We start from the raw sequence: 6,899 nt of genomic DNA, 5'->3' as shown, positions 1-6,899 counted from the left end.
GGATGAAAACTACCACACATAGAAATGGCTGATTCTGTGTTCTTTTTCAGTCTGGAACTAATGTGATTTATTTAGCAAGACATACAAAAGTCCTGCATTACATACCTTGTGTAGGTCACTTCTATGTTTTCAATGTAGAATCTTAAGATGCTTTATTGAGTATAAATATCTTACTAAACAAAATTTGGCAAAATAAAACACATTTAAAAAAACATTTATATGCCATGACATGAAGATATTTTCTCAAAGCTCCTTCTAACTCTCTTTTCTCACATCACTTAAAGTCTACACTCCATAGTGTTTAGCAAAGGCCTAATCTTATAGTCTCCCTGTTGTCTTAGGTTCCAGAAATGTTTACGTATTCTCAAAATATTATTGAAAAATCTCTTAGATACAAGTAATGGAAATCACTTTTAAACATACCACTTTGCTGGGTTTGTATAACTGGGAAGTTTACAGTCCCTGGCTTCAAGCACTGCTGGATTCATGAACTCAATGATGTCAAGGCCATGCTCTTTCATGCTCAAATTCTCTATTCATATGTTGATGAAAAGCATGCTGGCTGAACCAGACACATCCTAAAAGCTGATCAGTGCTAATGTAAAGGGACAGTCTATTACAGTAAAAAAAAAAAAAAAAAATGTCCTTGGAATAACTCTGTTCCAATTTTGTCACAAATAGTTGTTAAGTAAATAAATTCCTTTCTCTTTCTTGTATAGGTTATAGTAGACAAGGGTTGATGAATGCTAATTTGCCACAAGGACATAATGGCCACAAAACAATGAATGGGGAGTGGTAGATTCAGCTCCATTTGAAAATGAGGAAGAAGCTTCACAAAGATAAATCTTCCCATTTTATTTATTTATTTATTTATTTATTTATTTATTTATTTATTTCCATTCACATGGAAATTCTTTATTAGAACTCTCTACCCTGATCTTTTAGACTTGCAACTTCTTGTCATTGATCTGGTGGCTAGAGAGTGGTCAATAGGGGGAAAAGGAGACATATGTAATACTATATGTAATACTTTAAATAATAAATCATTCTACTTTTAGAATAAAGGTAGAATGGATGTTGAACATCTCCAAAAAATAGATATGGAAACTAAGATTTCCTAGCATTTGATCATAACTTACATGCCCGTGTTTCTCTTCATTATCAACAATCCATGTAACAACAAAATACTAATTAACATAGATCTAATATTCTAAGCAGGAGAAACACTGGTTCTATTAGTTGAAGTTGGTATTTTTTTTAAAATATATTTTATTGTTTTTTTTATAGAGAGGAAGAGAGAGGGATAGTTAGAAACATCGATGAGAGAGAGACATCAATCAGCTGCCTCTTGCACACCCCCTACTGGGGATGTGCCCACAATCAAGGTATATGCCTTTAATGGGAATCAAACCTGGGACCCTTCAGACCAAAGGCGGACGCTCTATCCACTGAGCCAAACCGGTTTCAGCATGAAGTTGGTATTCTAATAATATTAGAACAAATAAACTACCAGGTAAACTAGTTTTCAGACTATCACTCAACTGTGTCACACTTAGGCACTATAGTTATGTCATTAAAAGAAGGATACAGTTTTTAACATTAATTTCATTATACAACCTTCTATTTTTTCCCCCCATTTCTTTACAATTTATGCATTGATGAACCTGGACTATTTGACATGAAGAATTTACCACAGTCCACATCTGGCTGATTTTATATGCACAATGCAGTTCAAAATGTGCCTTTTTTTTTTTTTCCTCTGTAGTTTCAGCATGTTGGCAGCTGAATATAGAGTCCCTATTAGACTCAGGTTCATTTCTTCAGCAAGCTAATAAACGTTGGTATATTCTTTCATCAGGGACAGATATCTGGTTTTTCTTCATTTATATTTATGCTCAATAGCTAGATCCATTAATTCACTGGAAATGTTAAATGATGGTATTGTATGCTATCATTTCTTTTTTGTATACTTTTATAAAGATATATTTCCCCCCATCTATTATCCGCCTATTTGGTGTTATAGTTCTCCATGAAATACCTATATTAAAGCACGGTTATTTTTCTCTATTTACTAGTTTACAATAAGAAGCTGATGAATATTTATTGTGTTAACCTGAGTGGGCTATATTCTCCAGTTTCACACTCAATCAAACACTTGTCTTGTCATTGCTATGAAGCTATTTTATATGTGTGATTATGGCCCATTATCAGTTACTTTAGATAAAGGAGATTATCCTAGGTTATCTGGGTGGGCATGAAAATAGAATAGCCCTAAAAATAGAACGAAGGCTTCCTTGAAGAAATTCTACTTATGGAAAGCATCTCCAGTTCATTCCTAAGTGTTCCAGTTGCCCTTGCTGATGGCCAGCCCTATTGATTAAAACCCCCAACAATCATATTATTTTCCATAAGTCGCTTAATATATATCTCCAAGTGGTTTTGTTTCTCTTGTTGAACCATGACTGATACAGGTTTTAGTAACAGATGTCTTTCTAAAAGAACAGTATGGCACAGATGAGTGTTCTGAATTGGTTCTGGCTTTTGTTGAATTACTTTCCTAATTTTCTTAGACTTATGAAAAGAAATGACTCTATTTTCAGTGGAATAAAGTATACTGGTAGTACATGACATGCTATGGCAATAAGAGACAGGCAAAACATCCCCTTTGAATGTTTTTAATCAAATATGTACAGAAGGAAATGTTTTACATTACCATGTATTTGGTACTTTTAGAGTATTGTAGTCAAACTAAGGAGAATAATGATGTTTCTCCTGACTGTGCTAGAGAATGTGGGAAAACGGAACAATGATTTTAAGGCTTCAAATTTCCAGTTGAGTCTCCAGCTGAGTATAGTGACCTGAAAACTTCTGTAGTGTTTTAAAATAACCCTTCATCTCCTGTTACCTACCACTGGGTTGGGATTTCTGTAACTGAAATTCATATTCTCAGAGAAACAGACAATAAAGTGATGATAACCAATACATGGGGTGGGGGAAGGGTAGAGGAAACGAGGAGATATTGGTCAAAGAATAAACACTTCTAGTTATGAGATTAACATATTCTGGGGATCCAATATACCAGCGTTTTTCAACCGCTGTTCTGCGGCACACTAGAGATGTTGCCTGGTGTGCCGTAGGTGCAGACAAGACAAGAATTTTATAATTTTTCACTATTTTGTTTACTTAATATTTCATAATAAAGTAATTATAAAATACTTTCTTTGTGTTTATTTGATTCCTATTCAAGAGAATTACTTTATATATAGTCAATATAGGCACAGAGTTAAATTTTTTAACATTTTCTAATGGTAGTGTGCCTCGTGATTTTTTCATGAAACAAGTGTGCCTTTGCCCAAAAAAGGTTGAAAAACACTGCAATATACAACATGGGGATTATAGTTAAAAATACAGTATTATTTACTTGAATGTTGCCTAGCTAGTAGGTCTTAGATGTTCTCATTACAAAAAAGAAATGGTGAGGATGTAACAGATTGGAGGTGTTAGCTAATGATATGGTGATAATCATTTTGTAATATTTAAGTGTATGAAATCACTATATTGTACACTATGAACTTACACACTGTTACATATCTATCATATCTCAGTAATGCTGGGAGGGGTAGGGGGCAAAGACTGAACGGAAGGCATCTACTGGGAAGAAATGAAATCCAGACTGTGAAATCCGAGGGAATTGGGGATTGGTGGGTGGGTGGATGGGAAGAGATCAACCAAAGAATGTGTATGCATATATGCATAACCCATGGACACAGACAGTAGGCCTAGGGTTGGGTGGAGCTAGAAAGGTCAATGGGGAAAGAGGGGGACATATGTAATACTTTCAACAATGAAGATTAAAAATAAATTCAGAAAATTCAAATGAGGACGTATTTATAGACCCTGATGAAGGGGGAGAACAAACCCCTACATTTTCGCTTGCCAGTAAATGCAGACCTTTCACTCCTGCCTAAGAGAGTGAGCCTTCCTTTGCCAGTAGGAACTGTAATGGGTTGCTGCACTGCAGGGCACTGCTCATGTTATTCAGGACCTACCCCAGCCATCCCTCTTTATTTCTAGACCCATACCTAGACTAGACAAGTATAGAGTGTGCGTATAACTGGTCTACTGTGCGTTGTTTACCCAATTACAGTAAAATTAGACCTGCTGCAAAAATAATGTTATCACTCTATCATATACAGGTGTGGGCAAAAGCAGGTTTACAGTTGTGATAACCTAAAATAGTGTTTATTCTTGTACTATTATTTATTAACTAGAGGCCCAGTGCATGAAATTCGTGAACGGGGAAAGGGAGCTGTCCCTCAGCCCAGCCTGTACTCTCTCCAATCTGAGATCCCTGTCACAATCCAGGACTGCTGGCTCCCAACTGCTCACCTGCTTGCCTTCCTAATTGCCCCTAACAGCTTCTGCATGCCAGCCTCATCACCCCTGAACCACTCCCCTGCCAGCCTGATTGATGCCTAACTGCTCCTCTGCCAGCCTGTTTGCCCCCAACTGTCCTCCCTTGCAGGCCTGGTCCCTCCCAACTGCCCTCTCCTGATGGCCATCTTGTGGTGGTCATCTTGTGTGCACATGGGGGCAGTATCTTTGACCACATGTGGGCAGCCATCTTGTGTGTTGGAGTGATGGTCTATTACTGCTTATTACTCTTTTATTATATAGGATAGAGGCCTGGTGCATGGATGGGGGCCAGCTGGTTTGCCCTGAAGGGTATCCTGGATCAGGGTGGGGGCTCCCTTAGAGAGTGGGGCAGCCTGGGGGAGGGGCCTCTGGTGGTTTGCAGGCTGATTATGCCCCCCAGCAACCCAAGCGGAGGCCCTGGTATCTGGGATATATTTCTTTGTAGCCTGGAGCGGAACCAAGCCTCCTGCTCACTCTGTGGCTGCTGCTATTTCCGTTTGGTTTTATGTATCTTCTATAATTGAAACTTTGTAGCCTAGAGTGGAGGCCTAGGCTGGCAGGACAGGTGGAAATCTTAGCTTCCTCAATCACTGGGGGGCAATCCTAGCCTTTTCTCTCCAGCTCCATGGCTGCCATCATTTTTCTTGGGATTTATCTTCTATAACTGAAACTTTATATCCTTGAGTGGAGGCCTGGGCCTGCCAGGGTGTGTGGAAAGCTTGGTTTCCTCCATTGCCGGGGAAACCCAAGCCTCCCTCCTTCTCTCTGTGGCTGCAGCCATCTTGATTGGGGTTAATTTGCATACTTGCTCTTATTGGCTGGTGGGCGTGGTTGGTGGGTGTAGCAGAGTGATAGTTAATTTGCATAGTACTCTTTTTTTTTTTTTTTTTTTTTTACTGGTTACATTTATATTTTGGAGCTTTAGAAAAATAGTATTCATCTTGAGATGAGGTAGAAGAAGAGGGCCTCATAAACCAAAGAGACTTTCTGGTATTTAAAGATGATTTTAAGATTAAAGTTTAACAAAATTAATTTTTATTTTCTGTAACTAAATTTAGGGATAATTTTTATTAACAAATTAACATTTCTTTAGAGGCCTTATTTCACTTCATGTAGTAATTTCTACCCTGAGCCTACACAGACCTTCTCTGGAATAGGCAAATTTGACGTGCATTTTAAATATCGTAAATGAGACTTCCACCAAGTTTGGGTTTGAGTATGACTGATTTAGACACTGGAAGATGTAGATATTTCAGGATATGAGTTATTCCCTAGTAACATTTCTTTAATAGATTCTCATTATATTTACACTGAAATCCAATCTCCTTGACAGAATCTGTAGAGTATCTGCTGGCTTTCTCCCCTGCCCCTTTTTCCAGTGTCATCTAGTGCCATCTCATACTTACTCCTTAACTAAGTTTCAGCTACACTGGCCTTTGGACTATTCCAAGGAAATATCAAACTCTCTTCATTCCTTAACCCATTTGCATTTTCTGTTCTCTTTGCCTGGGAAATAAGTTCCTTAGCTTCTGTTAAGATGGATTGCCTTCATTCATTAATCTTTCCAATCATATTCCTGTTTATCCCATGGCACATATACCTTATTTTCACCAATTTTGGAATATTTTCCAAGATATTAAACTTAAACATTGCTTCTGTAATGTGTTTTTCCCCCTTAATTCTTTTGTACTTCAACTGTGAGGAGAAAAAAAAGTTTGCCTTATCATCCATATTATTATATTTTCCATTTCCTTATCACTCTGAAAATTTGGGGTAGTTTTCTCAATTTCTTTATTCATATGTTGTATCTAAACTGCCTTTTATGTTTCCAAAAAAATTTTAGAATATTATTTCCTATTTTTTCTATTTTTTGATATTTTTCCAAATATCTATGTTCATGGTAGTATATGTTGTCATTACAATTTCCAGTACTTTTATTTTTTAAATAATTCTATGCATATTTCACCTTTAATTTCTGAATAGCCTATTATTTAAGCTACTTTGGATGAGACTCTCATTTTGGTATCTGTTGAGACACCTATGTTTTGAAACTTTATTTCTTTGTTTGGATTGTGAATTTATTACAAGCAGAAGCTGGTTTGAGCTCATCATTTGGAATATTGGATACTCTTAGTTGTAGAACTATCCTATAGAGAAGAATTGTATTTTTTTTAATATATATTTTATTGATTTATTCACAGAGAGGAAGAGAGAGGGATAGAGAGTTAGAAACATCGATGAGAGAGAATCATCGATCAGCTGCCTCTTGCACACCCCCTACTGGGGATGTGCCTGCAACCAGGTACATGCCCTTGCCCGGAATCGAACCCGGGACCTTTCAGTCCACAGGCCGACGCTCTACCCACTGAGCCAAACCGGTCCCAGCGAGAAGAATTGTATTTACTTTTCATGTTGACTTTAGCATATGACATAATATATTTACTTTCCATTTGAAATTATACCTTGAGTTCAGGGTTTGAATA

This window comes from Pipistrellus hanaki (assembly GCF_964339955.1).
Source record: "Pipistrellus hanaki genome assembly, chromosome: 1".
In the NCBI taxonomy this organism is placed as follows: domain Eukaryota; kingdom Metazoa; phylum Chordata; class Mammalia; order Chiroptera; family Vespertilionidae; genus Pipistrellus; species Pipistrellus hanaki.
The sequence above is the reverse complement of the archived record's forward strand: the minus strand, read 5'-3'. Positions refer to the sequence as shown.